At 44.9% G+C, this 23,537-nt stretch overlaps 1 protein-coding gene across 5 annotated transcripts in view; it reads right to left on the bottom strand.

The window, feature by feature from the left end:
- RUNDC3B (RUN domain containing 3B) overlaps nt 1-23,537 on the bottom strand; it is a 184,946-nt gene that overhangs the window by 148,108 nt on the left and 13,301 nt on the right. Inside the window, exon 1 of one of the 5 annotated variants that reach the window (XM_050939580.1) lies at nt 6,765-6,790. The exons of the other annotated variants lie outside the window; for them this stretch is intronic. The gene's annotated coding sequence lies outside the window, so the exon portion shown is untranslated. Of the gene's footprint in view, nt 1-6,764; nt 6,791-23,537 lie in introns of those variants that run through there. 5 annotated transcript variants of the gene reach the window in all.

The following is a 23,537-nucleotide window of genomic DNA, read 5'->3' as shown; positions in this document are numbered from 1 at the left end:
GGGTTTAGCAGGCCAGTGCTCAAACCACTGAGCTATTCCTCCCCTCTAAACATTTTCATTAATGATCCAGGTGATGGGATGGATTGCACCCTCAGCAAATTCACAGATGACATTAAGCTGGAGGGAGAAGTATATACATGGGAGGGTAGGGATAGGGTCCAGAGTGACCTAGGCAGATTGGAGGATTGGCTCAAAAGAAATCTGATGAGGTTCAGCTAGGACGAGTGCAGAGTCCTGCACTTAGGATGGAAGAATCCCATGCACCACTACAGGCTGGAGACCAACTAGCTAAGCAGAAGTTTTGCAGAAAAGGACCTGGAGATTACAGTCGACGAGAAGCTGGATATGAGTCAACAGTGTGCCCTTGTTGCCAAGAAGGCTAATGGCATATTGGGCTGCATTAGTAGGAGCACTGCCAGCAGATCAAGAAAAGTGATTATTCCCCTCTATTCGGCAGTGGTGACGCCACAACTGGAGTAGTGCGTCCAGTTTCGGGCCTCCCACTGCAAAAATGATGTGGACAAATTGGAGAGAGTCCAGCAGAGGGCAATGGAAATGATCAGGGGGTGGGGCACATGACTTATGAGGAGAGACTGAGGGAACGGGGCTTATTTAGTCTGTAGAAGAGAAGTGTGAGGGGAGATCTGATAGCAGCCTTCAACTACCTGAAGAAAGGTTCCAAAGAGGATGGATCTTGGCTGTTCTGAGTGGCGGCAGATGACAGACCAAAGCTCTCAAGTTGCAGTCGGGGAGGTTGAGGTGGGATATTAGGAAAAACGATTTCACTAGCAGGATGGTGAAGTACTGGAATGGGTTACCTAGGGAGGTGGTGGAATCTCCATTCTTAGAGGATATTAAGGCCCGGCTTGACAAAGCCCTGGCTGGGATGATTTATTTAGTGTTGGTCCTACTTTGAGCAGTGGGTTGGACTAGATGACCTACTGAGGTCTCTTCCAACCCTAATCTTCTATGATTGTAAGAGTCTTCAGATACTTTGCCTGCTTGGAATCAATGAAGCAATCCTCTCTAGACCCACATCTCCAAAGCTCTCCTAAATATTGAAAGGCGATGAATGCATTTTAATAAGTTAATTAGAAAAAGAGGAAAGGGAGAATAAAAAGGAGTACAAAATTCTCTCAGAGCTTGGAGGGAGAAGGAAAGGCCCTGTAGTGTGAAATTTCATGATGTATGTGTATAAAGACACACACACCATATATACTTATGCATCAAGTCATTAGACAAAAGGATATTTGATGAGAATATTTGTTCAATAAATCACTGAAGTTAGAAAAAGATATAGAAAGGTTCCCTGCATTGTCAAGTGGGTAATTGCTCCCACAGTCTTTGTCACTATGTGACAATTATATTTTTACCCAACTGTGTGAAATTTCTCTTCCTCTGACAGCATGACAGCAGATAGTAATCATGCTACTCAAATGTCAGCCTACACACAATGGTCTTCACATAAGATTTAGAAAAAAGTTAATAAATTACTTAAGTAATAATATTTTTAGAGTATTAAAAGGTAAATTGCAAAATAATACATATAAATATACCCTTATCTTATGCTTTATGATCTCCGTGCAACCCAACAGCTGTTTACAGAACTTGGAATTGAACTGAGATCTCCCAAGTCCCAGTCCAGCACCTTAACTGGAAGACTGGTCACCCTTCTCCATATACTCTGCAGAAGAGCCTACTCTAGAACATGTAGGAAACACAGGTAATGGATGTTCGCCTAAAGCTGATGGGGGATTAGAAACTGATCCAGGGGGTGAAGGAGCAGCCAATCTTCTAGAAAACTGGATTCAGCCCTAAGACATCCCTAAAGCTAGCCATGCTATGTTCAGTAAGGAAGAAGTACCCCTAACATAGGGTCCTTTGGAGAGAAAGCAGCACAAGGAAAAATGTCATAGGAAAACCACAGCTAGATAAGCCATCCATATCAGTCTTAGAAAGCCATATAACAGACTCACAACAGGGCTGCTAAAGGCCCTTACACAGGGCAGCAAGGCAGAAAGAACTTTCAGGCTAAAGCCTCAGTGCCAAGGCAAGCTTCATTTTCCTGATACCACACATATAGAAGGTTCCCAACCAAGGCATTGTGACAGAGTGCTGAAAGCAAACAGGTGAGCTAGTTCTTCTGGAGAAAGGTGACTGGGGATAAACATCTTATTAGTTATCAGGCTGGGAGCACTGATGAAAAGTAGCTATTAGTTGAGATGTATAAGAAGGAAGTGAGGAGGGAGGACCTGGGGCTAGCTGAGTCTAGTATACTCAGATCTCAAGGAAAGCAGACCTCTGTTCCTCCCTTGACCCGTGGGAAAGGGCTAAAGAGCAACCAGCACTCTTAATACTTTGCTGTATGAGACTGTACTGGTGTTGGTGATGGGACTATAAATCATTCACACAAAGTTTCCACTTACTGTAGAGTCTGAGAGGTTTCTGGGGCATCAGAGGACAGGGATGGGGCATGCCCCATTATAGACATAAAGAGTTGTTTTGAGAATTTTTCTGTAACAGCATCAGATACTGAATGCTACAGTGGTGAAGAAGCCAACAAGATGGCTAGAACCAAAGTAAACAGTGCCAACTTTCAACGTCAAAGGGGTTCCCACTGATATCAATTATTTTAATGCAGACAAATCTCTTCAGCAAAACTCAGTCCCAGACCTTCAATGTCTTGCTGAACTGCAGAAAAGGTCTAGAGGAACAGATGTGCCTCTTCCTCTGTGATGAGGAAGTAGTTGGGGCTGAGCTTGACTCACCTTCATTTCTTCTCCATTTTTCAATCTTGAGGATTTTTCATAACCAGTCTTCAAGGCAGCCTTGGACACCAATACTTTGGCTTTTAAATAACTAGGCTCTTTAGAAAGTGACTGTATGTTCAGGGAGTAAGGCTAACTAGACCTTTCATCTCTGGAAGGAATTACCTTCACTCAGACACTGGGAATATTAGTTGGTTACGGACATCTTTCTCCTCCTCCATAATGCGCACCATTTGAATCCAGACTTGCTGGGATCAGTTATGTTGATCACAATGAGAATAAAAATTGACTGTAGAACAGGACCAAGAAAGTTGCAAACAAAACTAAAGTCAACCATGGAGACCATGCACCAACAAGGAACTAAGTCTAAAAACTAATCACTCACTAATAAAACTATACTATACTATCACTAATTGAGCTTCAATGTGTACTTGCACAGATTAGGATTTTGGGTGTTGGTTGTTAAGAAAATGAAAGCACCAAAGGAGGGTATACAGGTTCTAACCTCAAGTCTGTAACAGTGAGAAAGAACTAAGTGAAGTTTGAAACTGTATTTCCTTATAACATTGGGACCCAAGTGTTCAGTAATGCAATAGGGTATACATTTGGCCCCAACAATCTGAACACCAAGTTGGAGCTCTCTAGAAAGCAAAAATAATGTATATTCATGAAGGGATGATCCATACCAATAATATGTTGAAGATCTGATCAGTGCATCTTATTTTTAAAATGTTCTAAGATTACAGCTAGTTTCTGGAAAGTCTCCTTATGATGTTACTCAGACAATCGTGCAGCTGAATGGTATTGCACAAAATAGTTCCATCTTTATAGCTTCACATATTTCTAGGGAATTTGAAAAAAGGCACCTTGGGCCAACAGTACCAACACAAGCAGCTAAATATACCAGAACCATGGAGCCTTCTTGATTAAAGTACGAGGAGCATAGCATTAAAGATCAGAAGGGAAGAGGAGGATAATTATTTGAACTAACATAACATGTAGGAGCCCTAGTCAGGGGCCTATTGCTGTACAAACACAGAACCATAAGACAGGTCATGTCCCAAAGAACATAAAATATAAAGAACGACAAAGACGAGAAAATATAGGGACTGGAATAAGATGCAAATATCTCATTAAATTATGCCCTTGTTAAATATCTACTACAAAGAAAACAAAATATTAAACTCAATCTCTAAAACAGTAGGCAGCAACTAGGGCTGTCTATCAATCACAATTCATGCATGCAATTAACTCCAAAAAATTAACTACGATTAAAAAAATTAATCACAATTAATTGCACTGTTAAACAGTAGAATACTAATTGAAATTAAATATTTCTGGATATTTTTCTACATTTTCAAATATATTGATTTCTATTATAAATACAGAATATAAAGTGTACAATACTCACTTTATATGATCTTTTTATTACAAATATTTGCACGGTGTTATAACCTTAGTCCCAGATTTGGACCTTAGCGTCCAAAATATGGGGGTTAGCATGAAAACCTCCAAGCTTAGTATAAAAAAAGAAAGAAAAATACATACCAATGGTCTCTCTGTATTAAGATGATACAATACAGGGTCAATTGCTTAAAAGAATATTGAATAAACAGCCTTATTCAAAAAGAATACAAATCAAAGCACTCCAGCACTTATATTCATGCAAATACCAAAGAAAAGAAACCATATAACTTACTATCTGATCTCTTTGTCCTTACACTTAGAAACAGAAGACTAGAAAGTAGAAACTACTTCTCCAAAGCTCAGAGAAAGCAGGAAGACAGACAAAAGACTCAGACACAAACTCCCTCCACCCAGAGTTGAAAAAATCCGGTTTCCTGATTGGTCCTCTGGTCAGGTGCTTCAGGTGGAAGAGACATTAACCCTTAGCTATCTGTTTATGACACACGGTAAAAATGATAAGAAACCGTATTTTTCAATTCACCTCATCAAGTACTGTAGTGCAATCTCTTTACGTTTATAAGTAACACTTTCATTTTTGTTACATAACTGCACTCAAAAACAAGACAATGTAAAACTTTAGCGCCTACAAGTCTACTCAGTCCTACTCCTTGTTCAGCCAATTGCCAAGAAAAACAAGTTTGTTTACATTTATAGGAGATATTGACTGCTTATTTACAATGTCACTTATGTAGCCAGCGTTGTATGGTATTTATGTGCCAGATATGCTAAAAACATTCAAATGTCCTTTCATGCCTCAGCCACCACTCCAGAGGACATGCTTCCATGCTGATGATGCTTGTTTAAAAAAAAAATGCGTTAAATTTGTGACTGAACTCCTTAGGGACAATTGTAGGTCTCCTGCTCTGTTTTACATCCTCATTCTGCCATATATTTCATGTTATAGCAGTCTCAGATGATAACCCAGCACACGTTCGTTTTAAGAACACTTTCACTGTAGATTTGACAAAACTCAAAGAAGGTATCAATGTGAGTTTTCTAAAAATAGCTACAGAGCGCAATCCAAGGTTTAAGAATCTGAAGTGCCTTCCAAAATTTGAGAGGGATGATGTGTGGAGCATACTTTCAGAAGTCTTAAAAGAGCAACAATCCAATATGGAAACTATAAAACGCAAACCACCAAAAATCAACCTTCTGCTGGTGGCATCTGATTCAGATGATGAAAATTAACATGCGTTGGTCCACTCCATTTGGATTGTTATCAAGCAGACCCGTCATCAGCACAGATACATGTATTTTGGAATGGTGGTTGAAGCACGAAGGGACATATGAATCTTTAGCGCATCTGGCAAGTAAATATTTTGCGATGCCAGCTACAACAGTGCCATGAGAACACCTGTTCTCACTTTCAGGTGACATTATAAACAAGAAGTGGGCAGCATTATCTCCTGCAAAACTTGTTTATCTGAGTGATAGGCTGAAGTAAGACTCACTGGACTTGTAGGTGCTAGAGTTTTACATTGTTTTATTTTCGAATGCAGTTTATTTTGTACATAATTCTAGATTTGAAAGTTCAACTTTCATCATAAAGAGACTGCACTACAGTACTTGTAATAGGTGAATTAAAATATACTATTTCTTTTGTTTTTACAGTGCAAATATTTGTAATAAAAATATATAAAGTGAGCTTGTATTCTGTGTTGTAATTGAAACCGATATATTTTAACATTTAGAAAAAAATCCACAAATATTTAAATAAACACTATTTTATTATTGTTCAACAGTACAATTAATCACTTGATTCATTTTTTTAATTGTTTGACAGCCCTAGTAGCAACTCTTTCATGGTGTGGACCATACCTTAATAAAGAAATTTTCATCATTCACCTCTTGTTTGTGTTGACCATTTCCACCTGCATTTGTCAAGGCTGATTCCCCACTCCAGCACTTCGAGTGCAGAAGGTTGGGGCCCACAAGGATTCTAAAAATTAATACTGGCCACTCCAGGCTTGTATTAAACTCCCAAGGTTACAGCTTTTCTCTGACCTTGGGTGGTGGCAGCATTTACCCATCCAAGTGCTAAAACCCCTTTGAGAACCCAAGAAGGCGCACTTAGGAATTCCTTCCTGTGGGGTACCCTCAAGCCCTTTTACCCCCACTCCAGGGAAGAGCTGAGAAAGAAAAAAAAAAAGGAAATCAGCTGTTTCCACCAGTTAATTAAACAACATGTGCACAAACCTCTACGGACACAAAATCCAATCCTGTTCTTAAAAAAAGGTAAATTTTATTAAAATCAAAAAGAAAGAAAATACATTTGAAAACTCAGGCTACTGCTAGATTTAAAAAACCCACTTACAAGAATTAGGCATAACTTTCTGGAGGTCCAGCTTAAAGGTTACAAACAAAACAAAAGCATTTGGGGTTAACACAGAGGCGTCCACAAGCCATAAAGAAAAATTTGTATATATAAACAAACCTAATCATGTATTCCTAGATATTTCCTGATCTACTTACATATCTGAGGGTTTTAAGTGAGTAGTTTCTAGGTATGATCCAGATGATTTTTCATACCTGGCTTAAAGCTTCTTATAGCATAGCTGCTCTAGCCCTTCTCTCTGGGAGAGCAGACAGACAAAGAGGAAGTTTTAGCCTTCCCACTGGCTCTTCTAGCCAAGTGCCCACTCCCTTCCTTTTACGTATGCAGGGAGACTTTTTAACCCTTTAGAAGTAAAGCAAGCAGAGAACAACTACTAAGAGGGATTTTATAGCTAACTGGCTGGCTGGCTATCATAAAAGGGAGCTCTCCTCCACCCCCATGCCCTTCATTTATCACAACATTCACAAAACCTCTCTATGGCAACTCTAGCAAATTCTTACTTGAAATATTTACCTAAGATTACTTTGCCATTTGTCTTTAATATGATTTAACACTTGGAAAAAAAGAGGAGATCACCATGTGGCCAGCTATCTGCAGGCCATCAAGAACTCCATGTACCATAGTTTGGAAAACTCTGCATTAAAATATTCAGATTGTTTTACCACTCTTTGACTAGAAGATCCTATATGACAACACATCTAAGAGGTTTTACTCTTTTCTCAAAACCAAAGTCAAACGTGCTTTATTCTCAGTTTTACTCAATAATTATATTCAAACAAACTGGTGCTGACAAGATCCGTTCTTGCACAGGAAACGGGAGATCCCACAAAAGTTGACATTTTTATCCATACTGACAGCATATTTCAAGTTTACAAGGACAAGCTATTTAAAACACCAAACAAACAACCTTAATTAGTGTATACAAGAGAGAAAGCAAATTCAAATTTCTCTAACTTGAGTGCCTAAATTTAAGAATCTAAAACCAGACCACTCATATTTCAGTTTTGTTCAACACATGCAGCACCCAATAGCAAAAATACTGACATCAGTTTATAGGTAGAGGTGCAATACTGGATTAGGCAAACTTTAACAAAAAGTAATTACTCTGCCATAATATCGTAAAATGGAAGCAAAGATATTTTGCATAGTGGCAGTGGTTAGATTTTGTTTTTAAAAAATACATATATTTTTAAACGAAATGTTTTCTCCCCCCAAAAATAAAGGGAGAACAGAGAAAGACAAAACAACAACAAAAAAATAAAAGGAATGGAAAGAGTGATATCTTGGTTTCCAATTTCCATCTGCTAGGAATTAATCAAAGGTTTCTAAAGAGTTAGACCAAATCTTTTCAAATTTGTCAGAGGTCCCTCTTCTCCAAAATATTACTCACTAGGTCAGGGGTGGCCAACCAGTGGCTCCAGAGCCACATGCGGCTCTTCAGAAGTTAATATGCGGCTCCTTGTATAGGCACCGACTTCGGGGCTGGAGCTACAGGCAGCAACTTTCCAATGTGCCAGGGGGTGCTGACTGCTCAACCCCAGCTCTGCCAGAGGCCCTGCCCTCACTCCACTCCTCCCCGCAGTTTGCTGTGCCTTCGCTCCTTCTCCTCCCTACCCGAGCCTCCTGCATGCCACGAAACAGCTGAATGGGAGGAGAGAGAGGGAGGCGCAGATCAGCAGAGCTGCCAGTGGGTCGGAGGTGCTGAGAGCGGAGTGGGAGGGGGAACTAATGGGGAGCTGCTGATGTATTACTGTGGCTCTTTGTCTCCTTCTCAGGCTCAGGTTGGCCACGCCTGCACTAAGTCAACCAAGTTGCTGAGCCAAGATTTTATACCTGGAGGCAGTCTGTTCTTCCATCTAAGCAATACAAGTTATTTGGTTAAAAGCGCTGCTCTACAGAAGTGGAGGTTTCTTATTGAAACTGGAGGTTCTTCGAGACGTGTGGTCCCAACCCATATTCTAGATGTTGGTATGCATACGTGCCCGGGTCCAGAAATTGTTCAAAGCAGTGTCCGTTGGTCTGCACATGTGCAGTAGCTCTCCTCATGCTTCCAACTGAGGGTATAAGAGGCAGTAAGAGAAGGTTACTCACTTTGTGCAGTAACTGAGGTTAGAGATGGTTGTCCCTGTGGGTCCTCCACTTTAAGCGTCTTGGCACCCTGTGCTTCTAATCGGAGATTTGTAGTAGCAGTGCCCTGGTTGGCCGTGCCGCACCGCTCCAAGTGGTTACCCCCAAATGTGCAGCCAACCGTCCCCCAGTTCCTTTCAACCCCAGAGGATTGATGTGAAACTCCAAAGCAGAGGGAAGGATAGGGAGGTAGTGGAGCACCCACAGGGACAACCATCTCAAAGAACCTCAGTTACTGCTCAAGGTGAGTAACCCTGTCTTTTTGTTTGAGCAGTGTCCCTGCGGGTGTTCCACTTTAGTGACAGTAGAGCAGTGCCCCTCAGTGGAGGGGTGAGTCTTCAGAGTTTATTTATGTATGGTGGAGAGCACCAACAGTCCAAACTGAGCATCTGCAGCCGATTGTTGCTCTAAAGCATAGTGTTGGTAAAAGTATGGGCTGATGTCCAGGTAGCTGCTTTACAAAGTCCATCATGGGTACATTATTGAGAAAGGCTACAGATGTGGATAGTGCTCTGGTAGAGTGTGTGCAAGTCCAGACGGAGCTTGCAGATTGTAGCTTTGGTAACATAACTGAATACATGTAAATATCCACTTAGATATAGTCTCAGCTTGGAGATGATTTGTATCCACAAGAGAACGTTCCCAGGGTCAAAAGCAGTCTGGATAATTTTCTAAATGTTTTTGTTCTTTCTATATAGGATGCTAGCGCTCCGCGGATGTCCAGCATGTGAAGGGAGGCCTCCCCATTATCAGCATGCAGTTTGGGGAAAAATACAGGTAAGTAAATGGGCTAGTTGAGATGGAAGGGGGAGGCAACCTTGTTAAACTTAGGATGTGGTCGTAGAATTACTTAGTCTTTGAGGAATATGGTATAAGGTGGGTGTGCTATTAGGACACCCAGCTCTCCCTCCCTTCTTGTTGATGTGATAGCTACTAGGAAGGCGACCTTCATGGATAGGTGCAACAATGAGCAGGTCGCTAGTGGTTCAAAGGGTTTGCTCATGAGGGCACGGAGAACGAGATTGAGGTCCCACATGGGGGTTGGGTCCCGTAATGTGGGATAGGTGTTCTCTATGTCCACAAGGAAGAATTTAGTCAGCAGGTGAGTGATGATGGTTACTCCATCCACTTTAGAGTGAGAGGAGGTGATGGCTACTAGATGAACTCTGAGTGAGCTAGCAGAAAAGCCCAATTTTGTTCGTGTCAATACTTAGTGGACTGTGGAAAAATCTGCCTGTCCTGGCATCAAGTACAGAATCATTTCCACTTGTGCACGTATGTCACTTGTGTGGTCAGCCGCCGACTGTTCAGTACTATAGCTTGTACTTCCTTAGAACAGTCTATCACAAGTCCTGTCATCCATGAATTAGCCAGGCCTTGAGATAGAGTACTGAAATGTTGGGGTGACGGAGGCATCAGACATCCTGTATCAGCAGATGAGGCACAAGGGGAAGGGTTTGTGGTGGTCTCACAGCCATCTGCTTCAGGTATGGAAATCAGTTGTCTGGGTCATGTTGATGCAATGAAGATGACCCCAGATTTGTCTTGCTTGATCTTGTGAAGGACATGGAGCAATAGAGGGATTGGGGGAAAGGCATACAGCAGAGGGGCCTCCCATTTCACAAGGAAGGCATCTCCCAGAGAGTCGTTCCCCAGTCTGACCCAGGAGTAGTATTGTGGGCACTTGGCATTGTGGGCCAGTGCAAAGGAAATCCCCATTGTCTGAATATAGTTTTTATTATTCCAGGATCCATTTTCCACTTGTGGGTTTGTGAAAAAGTTTCTGCTTAGTTGGTCTGCTGTTGTATTCTGGCAACCGGGCAGGTAGGATGCTATGATGCCTATTTCTGCACAGAGGGGATAAGATCAAGCCCCTCCTTGGCAAATTACATAAAACAGTCGCCAAGCTGAGAACCTGGACAGTCCTGTTGTGGATCAGAGGGAGAAAGAGCTAGCAAGCATTTCGGACTGCCCTTAGCTCCAGTAGATTTATGTGGAGATTGGACTCCTCCAGGGACCAGTGAACTTGGATGGTACTGTCACACAAATGTGCCCCCCATCCCACCAGAGAGGAGTCTGCCGTGATGTTACAGTTGGAGATTTTTGTTAGAAGGGGACACCTGAGTAAACGTTCATATGTGGTGTCCACCATGTGAGAGAGTCTTTTACCTTGAGGGGCATTGTAAGACGTCTGTTGAGCGAGTGCATGTGTGGAATATAGACAGTGCGGAGCCAGGCCTGTAGATCTCATGTGGAGCCTGGCAGGTTTCACGACAAACATTATTGCCATCCTGTGCCCCAAGAGTTGTAGCCTATAAACATCCGCCAGAATGTGCCTATCTTTTACTGTTGTAATTAGATTTCTTAAGGTAAGAAAGAGTTGTTGGGGTAGTCGAGTGGTTGCTGTGAGGCAGTCGCGATGTGCCCCTATAAAGTCCAACTATTGGGTAGGTGTCAGAGTGGACTTCTGAAAGTTGATTAGTGACCCTAGATTCATAGACAGGGTTATAGTGGTGTGAGTGGCGTCCATTTCTGCCTGGTATATTGGTGCTTTTAGAAGGCAATTGTCTAAATGAGGAAAGAAAATCACACCCTGATGGCAAAAGGTGTGCTGCTGCGATGGCAAGAACTTCAGAACACACCCTTGGGGTGGTGGACAGGCCGAAGGGGAGCACCTCTGTACTGGTAATGCAGGTTTCCTAGAGTGAATTGCAGGAACTGCTCTGTGTGCTCAGTGAATGGTAACATGAAAGTAAGCGTCTTGTAGGTCGAGGGCAGAGAGCTAATCTCCTTTCTCCAATGCCAGAATTATAGTTGCTAGAGTCACCATTTTGAAATGTTGTGTTCTCATGAACTTGTTTAGTTTTTGCAAGTTGAGAATGGGACTCCATCCACCTGTTTTCCTCTGGGTGAGAAAGCAATATGAATAAAACCCTCTGCCTCTCTATTGAGCTGGTATGGGTTCAACGGCACCTAATTGTAGGAGATGGTTTATTTCCTGCTCTAGCAGGTGCACGAGAGCGGTCCCTGAAGAGGGATGGGGAAAAGGAGTGGGTAGGTGGAATAAAGATAAAGCCCTTCTGGATAATTTCCAGAACCCATTTGTCCATGGGAATGGTTTTCCAGACTGGGCAGAATGGTGACAGACAGTTCCCAAATGGGATGGAGATTGGATAGAACTCTGGGATTGGAGAATGTGGGGCTCTCATGTCCTTGACCAACACTTCAGAATGTTTGCCTCGAAGTGGATGGTTGAGACATAGATGACTGATCTTGTGTTTATCAGCGTCTCATCTGCCTCTGTTTGCGGTGCTGGTTGTAGTCTCTTTGAGGTTGGATGTATGGGGCAGTCCAGAATTGTTGATTATAGAATTTGCCCTGTTTTTTTGTTTGAGGGACATAGATTGTAGTGTCTTTAAATGTTGCCCAGGAGTCCTTCAAGGTGTGCCAAGAGATGTCCGTGCTCTGTGAAAACAAATTTTTGGCCTTCAAAAGGTAGGTCCTCTATGGTTGCTTGAAATTCCATGGGAAACCTGGAAAGATGGAGCCAGGAAGCTCTACACATGACTATGGATGTAGCAATGGATCATACCACCATGTCAGCAGAATTGAGAGAAGTCTGCAAGGCCGTTCTGGCAATGAGGGAACCTTCTGCAATGTTGGCTTTGTGTTGCTCCTTTTTATCTTCTTGAAGATGTTCAATAAAGGTTGACATCTGAGAAAACATGTTGTGCATGTATTTGGCTAGTAAGGCCAAGTAATTGGCTATGTGGAATTGGAGGGTAGCTGATGCGTAGGCTTTCCTTCTGAAAAGTTCTAGCCTTTTCCAGTCCTTATTGTAAGGGGTGGTTCTCGACTGATGTTGTTCCCCCTTTTGATTAACCACTTCTACTACCAATGAGTTTGGGGTAGGGTGGGTGAACAAAAACTCAGCCCCCTTAGCCGGTATATAGTACTTCTTGTTGGATCTCTTACAAGAAGGTGGACCTGTGGCTAGCAGACATTTTTTGCAAGGTCCATAATGGTTGCATTAATGGGTAGTACAACTTGGGTGATAGAGAAGCTTGGCAGATATACTCTAAATCAGTTTATGCTGTGTTTCTGGTAGTTCTGCCAGTGATATGTCAAGGGAGTCAGCTACCCATTTAAACAGATCCTGAAAGGATTTGAAGTTATCTTCAGATGTAGGGGTGGGGAAGAGGCATTATTGTTTCATCTGGTGACAAAAGAGGAGATATTGGTAGGTGAGAGGGTATCACCCTCAAGTGCATCTTCAGGTTTTTCTACTTCCTCCTCCAGCGTTTCTGAGTAAGCTGAGGCAACTGGTGAAGGTGATCACATTGTTCTGGACCTGGGTGGGTTTGGGGGCCTGATGTTCTGGGCCCTGTATAATGCCCATGGGTCCCAGTATGCCCAGTTTGGTGGGAGGGCCATGGGAGATGGCGCTCATTATGGAGCCTGCCAGCCTCTTCCATCCAGAGATTTTTGGTGCTGCGAGGGTCCAGGTTTGAGTGAGGAATGGCAAGGGATGTACATCCCTGCCTTCTCCTCACTGCTGGAAAGAGAAGGGGCTGAGCCAAAGGGGATCCCGGTCTGGCTGGGGTGCCATCGGTGGCAAAAAGCTGAGTCCCCGGAGTTGACGAAATCAGGAGGTCCACATGTCTGAAATTGTTGCAGCACTCGGAGGCATGGTACCAAGGACAAAGGCAAGCTCTGGCTGGAAATCAACGGAAGGACTGCCGGTGCAGCAGACTTGCATCAGTGCAGCAGGTGGCACCATTGTTTGGATTTTCTTTGGTTCCACCAGTGACGAGCTAGGAGGCTTGGCTTTGGTACATGCACCAACATGAGAGCTAGACCACACCGGGTCTTTAGCTCCTCAGGACGCCTCAGTACTGGATGTTCCTGGTGCCTCACGGTCCAGTGCTCTCAGTGTTGTTGGTACCGGGGGCAGACTTTGAGGTCAGAGATCGCTTTTTCTGAGGTGAATCTCACTGTGGTGAAGAGTGAGACCTCTTTTTTGTGGCTTTTTTAGGAAGAGTCTTTAGGAGCATCTCATGTCTGAGGCAGCTGTTGGTGACTGCTGGCCAAGAAATGTCCTGAACTCTGGATGGAAGCTGGTCTGAGGGATTTCTCCATCCTCATGAATTTCAGCTGGAGATCCCTAGCCTGCCTTGTCCTAGTGTCAGTTTTTTGCAACAGGAACACTTTTGTGAGATGTCTCCCTGTAGCAGGGTGCTGGTGCAAAGGCACCTAATTAGCCCTTGTTCAGCCAGCCCCAATCAGGGGAAATAGGTTGGGGTTGGGGAGAAGTCTAAAGGCCAGGCACCAGAACTGGCTGCACCTGTGGGCCTGAGGGTTCAAGGGCTATAAAGGCTGGCTGGCTGAAAGCCAGAAGACAGGGGAATGGCCAGGGGAAGGGCAGTCTCCAGGCTAAGGGCAGACTCTGTGAGGAAGAGGAGACTAAGGCCTGTTCTGTATATAGTAATTCACTGGTGGTGGGAGAACTGGTGTAAATAAAGCCACGGGTGCTGCAGAAGGAGAAGCTTTAGAGTTTTATTGGGGCAGCCAGTGGGCCCCAGGAGGAGGGGCAGGCAGAGGACTTGTTACAAGTTGGGGCTTGTCTGGGATCTAGTGCCAAAGACACAGTTTGGTGACCCAGCAATGGAGACCACCCTGCAGTGGCTCACTGAGCAAAAGACTGAAATGCAGAAAGCAGTCCCACCTTCCAGCAGTCCGACCAGGTGGAGAGGCAGGCCCTACTCACTTGGCAGGCAGAGCAGCAGAAGGCCCTACAGGACTTCATCAAGGAGCAGTCAACAAAGCAGCAGCAGCTCCTGCAAAAGCTGGTGAGTCCTGTCGGGGGAGATGGCACCCGGGCCCTAGCCTCTGTAAGATGGCCCCAGCCAATGACCCCTGACGCCTTTTTGGGTACCTTCGAGTGGGTGGCCCTGGGCGTGGGGTGGGACCTGACAACCTGGGCCCTGTGGCTGGCCCCCTATCTCACTGGGGAGGCACAGGCCGCTTATATGGCCCTGACAGACGCCCAAGCCAGGAATTATGATGCAGTGAAGGCAGCGATTTTGGACCGCCTCGGGCTTTCAGCCGAGAAGTATCGGCAAAAGTTTCGAGCAGCCCAGTGGGCAGAGGGCATGCGACTCAGGGCCTTTGCTCAAAAATTAACAGACTGGGCAACACAATGTTGAGGTCCGACGCCCACACCGTGGGACAGATAATGGATCAAGTGATCCTTGAACAGTTTATCCAGTGCCTCCCCGATAGCGTGCGGGTTTGGGTGCAACAACATCAGCCGGCCACCATAGAAGCTGCAGCGCAAAGAACTGAGGAGTATGCAGAGGCCGACTTCCCACCGAGGGAGCACCAAGCCCTGAAGGACACGGGGGGGGGGGCAGGAAACCCCATCAGCACGCTGGGGTGAAGCCGGTAGACAGGCGATGGGAGGAGCCCAAGGGGACTCCTAACAGCCTGGGGCAGCTCGTATGCTGGCTGTGTAGACAGCTGGGACATAAAAGTCAAGACTGCTTGGTGATGGAATGTGGGGCAGTTGAATTTTGTGGATGGACTAAGATTTGAGGGGTGGAAAAAGAGGTGCAGGTTGGCCACTATCCCGGTGCAGACTGGAAAAAGGCCTCAGCGGGGTCTAGTGGACACGGTCTCCGCTCACTCCCTTACACAGCAGTGATTAGTGAAGCCGCACTGGCTTATCCCTGAGGAAAAGATGTTAGTAGAATGAATCCACGGAGATAGGAAATATTGTCCCGTGGCCCAGGTACCCCTTGAAGTGCAAGGGGGGTTTACCCAGAAGTGAGTGGAGGTAATACAGGGGTTGGCTTACCCTATGGTCCTGGGGTTGGATTGGCACCCTCCCCACAAGGGGAGAGAGACCACGGAGAAGGGATTGTCGAAGAAAGGGGGAAAGAGAACCCTGGAAAGAGAGGGCAAGACCCTGGTGGAGGTGGACCCAGAGCAAGGAAAGACCCCACAACCTTCAGAAGAAAAAGCCAAGCAGCCTAGAAAACCAAGCCAAAATAGGGAGCCTGAGAGAGTAACCGAGGAGCAAAGGGAGCTTTTCGGGCAGGACCACCCAGGGGAGGGAACCCCAGGAAGGGTGGAAGAAACCCAACAGAGGGAGGCCCAACATTAAAAGGGACAGAGGGCCTGGACCAGAGACAGGGGGCCAACTCGGGGCAGTAGGCTCTGAACTGTTACCCCCATTAGAAAAGAAAGGGGAGTCTCTGGAGCAAACGGCCCAACCATGTGACTGGTGTGAGGACCTCTGGGTGAACGTGGACCTGTGGGGTGCCCCACCCTCTACCCAATGCACCTTTTGTGGGAGGGGGTGCCAAAGCCCCATGGGGTTGTGCCTGGGGATCTCTCGGCTGGGCAGGGGCCCAGCCCCAGAGTAGAATCCCCGGCCAAGAAAAGCGAGGCTGAGAAGACCAGGCCTGGCACCAGCTTAAAGGGGGAGGTGAACAGCAGGGTGCTGGTGCAAAGGCACCTAATTAGCCCCTGTTCAGCCAGCCCCAATCAGGGGAAATAGATTGGGGTTGGGGAGAAGTCTGGTGCCTGGCCTTTAGAACTGGCTGCACCTGTGAGCCTGAGGGTTCAAGGGCTATAAAGGGTGGCTGGCAGCCAGAAGACAGGGGAATGGCCAGGGGAAGGTCAGTCTCCAGGCTAAGGGCAGACTCTGTGAGGAAGAGGAGACTGTAAGGCCTGCTCTGTATATAGTATATCACTGGTGGTGGGAGAACCTGGTGTAAATAAAGCCACAGGTTCTGCAGAAGAAGCCACCTCTCTGAGTTTTATTGGGGCAGATAGTGGGCCCCAGAAGGAGGGGCAGGCAGAGGACTTGTTGCACTCCCCCACCCAGGCAATGAACATGCTGCGCATGGCCATCAGAGACTGGTATAAACAGCCTGCAAGTAAGACAACGTTTAAAGCCTGACGAACTAGGCATCTCTGAGAGTCTATGTTGAAAGGAAGAATGGGAATAATCCCGTTTGTATTCATCTTCTGTCATTGGGAGTTCCCCTGCCTCAAGCGGGTAAAGGGAAAGACTAGGAAACGAAAAGGGTTGTGTTTTTTTTAAATGGTAAAATAAAAGGAGAAATTAAGAAAGAAGGTACTAGCTGGGAAATAACTGAAATAATAGAAATAGCAAAAGCTGTGAAGCACTGCTGTCGTTCTGACCAAAGCCTAAGGCGGTAGAGAAGGAACTGGGGCTATGCACACAGGGTAACTGCTCGGAGCAACGTGAGGCGGCTGCCGCGCGTGCACGGTCAACCAGGTCACTGCTACTAAAACTCTCTGATAAGAAGTGCAGGCCACCAAGACACCTAAAGTGGAGCACCCACAAGGTCACCCCCTGAAGAAGGGTCGATGCCTCTCCAGTTCATCTTCTTACCACAAATCCAACAGGATTTGCTTTAGCGAATAGAGGACGGAGGGCAGGTCATGGAATACAGAGCAGGACCACACATCTCGAAGAACTTCCTGTTACAATAAGTAAACTCCACTTCAAGTGCTGGACCTTATGTGTATTCACATGTGGGTGACTGGCAAGCAGTGTTCAGATCGGAGGCAGGTGCAAGGAAGCCAGTAGCAGAGATGCTTACAATACTGCTGATCCCACTACTGCATCGCAGCCAAGGCATGAATAAGAGCAGTGTCTCTCGCAAACACGTGGATAGAATGCCAGGTGGCCACTCTGCAGATGTCCTGCAGAAGGACATCAGATAGGGATGCTGCAAAGGTAGCTTATGCTCACGTGGAATAAGCTGACACACCCCCAGAGGGTGGAAGTTTGGTTATCTTGTAGCACTGTAACATACATCCTGAACCCACACTAAGAAATCCTTTGGGAGGGTATGGCTTGCCCATGTGATCTTTCTGCTGTAACGATTTCCTAATGGATTAGGTTCTTTGCAGGTAGAAATCCAGAGCATACCGAACATCAAGGGAGTGAAGTCACTTGGCTTCGGAGGAAGCCTAGGTTTTGGGGGGGGTGGGGCGGAGGGGAATAAATAACATTTGATTGATATGGAACTCTGAAACAATGTTGGGGAGAAATTTAGGGTGCAGTCTGGGAAAATCTTTTCTTTTGAAACACAGAATAAGGATCCACCATGATGGCTCTGAGTTCACTTACCCTCCTGGCCAAAGTGACAGCCACTAGGAATTCTACTTTCATAGGCAGGTGGTTAATGGCAAAATGTGCCGTGGCTCAAAATGCAGACCTGTGAGTGTCAACAGCACACTGTGAAGGTCCCATTGAGGTGTAGGTTTGAATACTGGTGGGAAGGTCCTGATCAGACCTTTCATAAAAATCATACTGTAACTGGGTGAGTGAAGATGGAATGCCTTTTCGCCAGAAGGAGGAAGGTACTAAAATCGCTAGTAGGTGTACTTGTGGGGTCTGGTAGTTTGAACAGTGTAGTTGTTCGGGTGAGCACTCCTACTCAGGAAGGAGGCATCTGTCATGATGGTCACCCTGGGTGTGGAAGGGCTGAAGGGAACCCCCACCATGACCTTTTCTAGGCATGACCACAAAATGAGTGTGTTAACTCTGGTGGGAACTGTCACCTAGGCATTCATGTGGTCCTTGCTCAGTCATTAGATGGAATAAAGCCAAGTCTGTAGACACCACAAGTGGAGTCTGGCGAATAGTGTCACATAGGTGCAAACAGCCATGTGGCCTAACACTGAAATACACCTGTGATTCATAGTCTGCGGGTAATGCATAAAACCAGGTTGCTCGCTGTATGAAACCTATCTGCAGGAAGGAACACTCTTGCAGAAACAGAGTACAACCACCCCTATAAAGTTTACAGTCCTTGTTGGTAACAAAATGGACTTTTCTTCATTTATGCAAATACCAAGGGCTGCTCAAAGTAGCATGAGACACTCTGTTGTTGACTTGACCTCCTGACAAGATTGGCCTTCCAGAAGCCAATTGTCTAGGTATAGAAACAGCATATATCCCTGATACCTCATCTGGGCTGCTACCACAGAGAAAACCTTTGTCAATAATCTGTAGCAAGCCCAAAGAGGACCAAAATTGGAAGTGTTTGTGGCCAATCATAAAATGCAGGAACTTCCTGTGTGATGGGTGAACGTCCATGCGGAAATGTGCCCTTCCTTTCAAGAACTATGAACCACATCCCTTCCTGAAGGGGAGATTATTGATGCCAATGTAATCATCCAGAATTTCAGCTTTTGAATAAGATGAGTTGCTGAAGGTCCAGGATGGGTCTCCATCCATTATCTTTTTGGGAGGAATTTGGAAATACAGGGAATAGAACCCCCTCCCATGGTAATGAGGTGGGACATAATTATTGGCATAAAAGGGATTCCATCTCCTGTTGAACAATCACATTGTGAGAGTAGTTCCCAAAGAAGGGACCAAGAGTGGCTGTGTGAGATGGGAAGGTGAGAAATTCTATGGAGTATCCCTGATTGAATTCTGAAGATTATCAACTGTCCATAGTGATTGTGTTCCAGTTGTGGGCAAAGAGTGTAAGATGCATCCCAAATGTCACAAGGAGAGAGGTAGGTGGCATCAGTAGTGGTACACAGGTCTCAACCAACAGATCAAAAATGGCTGTTGGCCAACAGTTGTGTGGGGGGCGGGGGGAGGCTGTGGCAGTAGAGGAGGCTGAGAAGTGAGGCCTCTGAATCCTCTAGCATTTGCACACAGACTCAGTTGGCTGCTGGTAACAGTGTGCATGAGGAGGGAGGCCTTGGTCTATAGGGCTGACGCTAGTGTTTCCTCCTGGGGACTGGAATGTAAATTCCCAGGGGACACAGAGTCAATCTCGAATACTTTAGCGAGTAGAGGGACTCATCCATTTCCTCCTTAAAGAGGTTGGATTTGTCAAAGGGGAGGTTCTTGATGGTGTTTTGGACCTCCCTAGGAAACTCAGATGACTGCAGCCAGGAATCCCTTCTTTATTACCAGACCAGAGACCTGATTTCTGGAAGCTGTATCTCTGGATCCACTGCAGCCTGGAGGGCTATTTTTGCTACTAACTTCCCTCTTCTAAAACAGACTGCAATTGGGCCCTGTCTGCCATGGGAAGCTTCTCTCTGAAATCCACAAACCTGGAATAGTTAAAGTCTTATTTCACTAACAAAGCTTAGCAATCAGCAATATGGAATTGCAAGCCCACAGAGCAGACCTTCCTTCCCAGGAGGTCCACTAGAGTGCCCTCTACTCTCATAAGGAGCCCTAGAAGAAGGGTTCTTGGGCTTAGATTTTGAAGGCCCCTCTCCAAGGCACATGCTTGGAGGGGCACTGCTGGTCAGCTGATGCCAATGTACTGGGGGGGGGTCTCTTGAGTTCAGGATGGGAAGGAGTGATAGATACTGCATTTCATAGAGATGTGCACATCCCCCAGACTGTCCAACCGGCACTGATGTTCATCACTGATGGAGAAGCAGCAAGGGCAGGAGATACAATTCTTGAATCCAGGGACTCTGGGCATAGTCCCAGAGCTGGGGAGTGGTTCCCCAACTGGGTGAAAATAAATATTTTATACTAACCATAACTAACTACTAAGCTAAAATAGGTAACTATTGACAAATATTTTCTTTCTTTGCAGGTTATACAACCAAGTGAAGGAGGACATGATTCTGACTCAAGCCATGCAGTGGTAAGAAGGAATTGGGTTGTAGGTTGTATTATTGTTGGAATGCCGGACACTGATCCCCTGAGATCAGCTGAGACCACCACCAAATCATCCCACTCTCCATTCACTCTCTTCACATTATTGGTTTTAATCATGGGTTGCCTCTAAGGACATCATCAATCTGTGCGAAAGGATGAAATTTAAATTTGAGACAAACTAGCCCAGGCTTTGATTAGTCGCCAATATCATATGGGATATTTTATAATCAAAATGGTAATAGGCTGATGCCAGTATTCCTGCCAGCAGCAGGGGATGGACCAACTCCTGTTCCAGTAACAGTTAGGGAGGATCTCTTATGTTCTTGAGTCATAGGGCTGCATTGCTAAAAATAGAGGCCATATGATAATACTGCAGACTGGGGAAAACAGAAGCCTTTAGATGTTATTGGGACTTGCAATTTGGCCTCCGATGCACCCTCAAAGAAATATTTTAAAAAATTTCATTAAGTTTTCCTAAAATAAAATGGAGGAATAATAACTAGGAGAACTCAAGATACACAGTATTCTGGGAAGCACATTCATTATGACTAATATTAAATTTGCCCCAAAGGCTAAGGTTATGAGTTTTCCATAACTGCTGGTTCACTGCTACAGAGGCTAATTTAGCATTGTACCATTTCTTTTTTAAAAGATGCATATGCAATAATACTCCCACAAATAAACATTCTGGTGGTCTTCCACAAAACTGCTAAAGAGGGGGCTGTTGGAGCTCTGGTCTCATATAAACTTTCAATCTCCTATCATTTATGCGCTATGAAATCAGGATCAGAGAGTAAGGATATATTAAATTGCCAAATACGAACAGATGGGGTATGTCAACAAGAGCCAAAGACATATCTGTACAGGCATATGATCTGACACAGCAATTGTTCCAATATGACAATCCGTTACATTTTCAATTAAATCATGGCCTACTAAAAAGTAATCTAGAGGAGAGTAGGTAGAGTGTACTGTAGAAAATCTAAGTATAATGAAGACTTCTGCTTGGAATTTCTATGTGTGGAAGGCACCAATTTATCCAAAACGGGATCAAGTACTCCACTGAAGTCACCAGTGATAAGAGGAGAGCAATGCCCCATGTCTTTTCGGCTGACCCTCAATGACATGAAAACAAATCAGGGTCAACACAAATATGGGGAAAGGTACTAGCAAAAACAATTGTTGATAGGTCAGCTAAGAATGGTAGCCGAGACAAGTATCCACAATCCTTATACTGAGTTTTTTATGCAACAGGATCACCACAATCCTCGCATTGGAGTTACAATAGCAACAGTCTACAACCCCAATCTAGCATCCGAAGCTGAGCACCTCAGTCTCTGTCAAGTGTGTCTCTTAGAGCACAGTCACTTCAATATTATCCCTTTACATTCCCAGAGGCACACCTCACTATCAGGACCACTGATTACTAGCAAAAGAACGGACAACACACAAGGGTGTTTAATACAGTTAACTGGAGCTCGCAAACAGCATTAGTTGTGTCTGATGGCATTTAGGAGGCATGGGAGTAGATGGGTGGTATAGAGGGTCAGGTGGAGCCAGATTGTGCAGAATGGCTCAAGAGCAAAAGGGAGCTGTTCCTTCATGTTCCATAGAACCACCAAGAATCCTCTGAGAGTGGTTATCTTGATGTGCTTAAGAAAACAGATTGGTGGAAGCATGAACCTGCCCACTTATAAGACAACAGCTAATTTCCCTCTTACTTCAAATCAGAATAAAAATGATACCTTCAAAACGAAAAGTGCAATTAAACATTCTTTATCACTAGAAGAGACATCTTCCTTTTTAGTGCAGAGCCACCCAATTATAAAAGACATGACTGACTGATGCACAGTGTCAGCAAGACAACCTCACAGGAAAAAGGTGAATAAGCATCTTATTAACTTAGTACACTTACTAATTAGACAGAATATGAAATTCACTGGTTCAGAGTATTATCACTTCACCTGCATGTGCTGTATACATGTAGAATTTCTATCACTGTATCTTGAACACCTAGAAATCCAATTCTTAGAGTTCACAATGTTAAAAAACTAGTAGAAAACCATTACTGAACAAGAACACAAATTTTGAAGTTGCAGTCACCAATAAAATATTTCGAAATATTAAGTAAATTCAAGTAATTGAAAATGTTATTTCACGACCATGACGTGGGCTTCTGGAAAAACTTCAGAGACAAGCCAGCCAGAGGCTCCAACTACTCTACCCAGAAACAGACAGACAAAGCAAGGACTGCTGTACTGGAGGGTTTGTAATGGGACTGCTCAGTGCAACAAAAACACCACCACTCACAGGACTGCAGGCTGGGAACTTGCTGTTTTATTCAACAGCATCACAACCAAATATTTGGGGGAGGGCATGAGAGGTACTCTCATTGAGAACACAGGAAGGAGGGAGGGGAGAGCATGGCTCCATCCCCTAATATTTTGAGTAATGCAGTTAACCCCACGATGACCCCTTTTACTGTAAAGAGCAGCAGGTAGAAGGGGGCTCCCCAGATAGGGCCACCCTCCTCACCTCTCAGGAATGACCAAGAACTGTTCACTTTTACACCTTCCAACTCTGTAAGCACTGTTGTTTTACATATCAAATATGCTCAGTTTATAAATCATTTAGAAAGAACTCAAACACCCAAAATGCATTGAAAAAGAACTTTAAAGAGTAGAATTGCACTTTCAGGCACATCATGACTCAGACCAACATTTTTTCTAATAATATTCATTGAAAAGCACTGTTTACACTTTGACAACATGAACTTAACCTGCACATAGCACAAACTAGTAGTTCTAATTCCTACTAGGAAGCAGTTTGTCTCAAGAAGTCACCATTGCACAGAGGCTTGACTAAGGTTGCCAACTTTCTAATCACACAAAACCAAACATCCTTGCTCTGCCCCAACGCCCCACACCACCCCTTCGCCAAGGCCCCACGCCCGCTCAGTACATCCTTCCCCCCCCCCCCATTGCTCGCTCTCTCTCTCTCTCCCACCCTCTCTCACTTTCACTGGGCTGGGACAGAGGATTATGGTGCAGGAGGGGATGCAGAGTGTGGGCTCTGGGAGGGGGCTCAGGGTTGGGGCAGGGTGTTGGGGTGTGGGAGGAGATGCAGGCTCTGGACAGCACTTACCTCAGGCAGC

Source organism: Gopherus flavomarginatus, chromosome 2 (assembly GCF_025201925.1).
Source record: "Gopherus flavomarginatus isolate rGopFla2 chromosome 2, rGopFla2.mat.asm, whole genome shotgun sequence".
NCBI classification, from domain to species: domain Eukaryota; kingdom Metazoa; phylum Chordata; order Testudines; family Testudinidae; genus Gopherus; species Gopherus flavomarginatus.
Note: the sequence above shows the minus strand (reverse complement) of the source record. Positions and strands in the feature narration are given on the sequence as shown.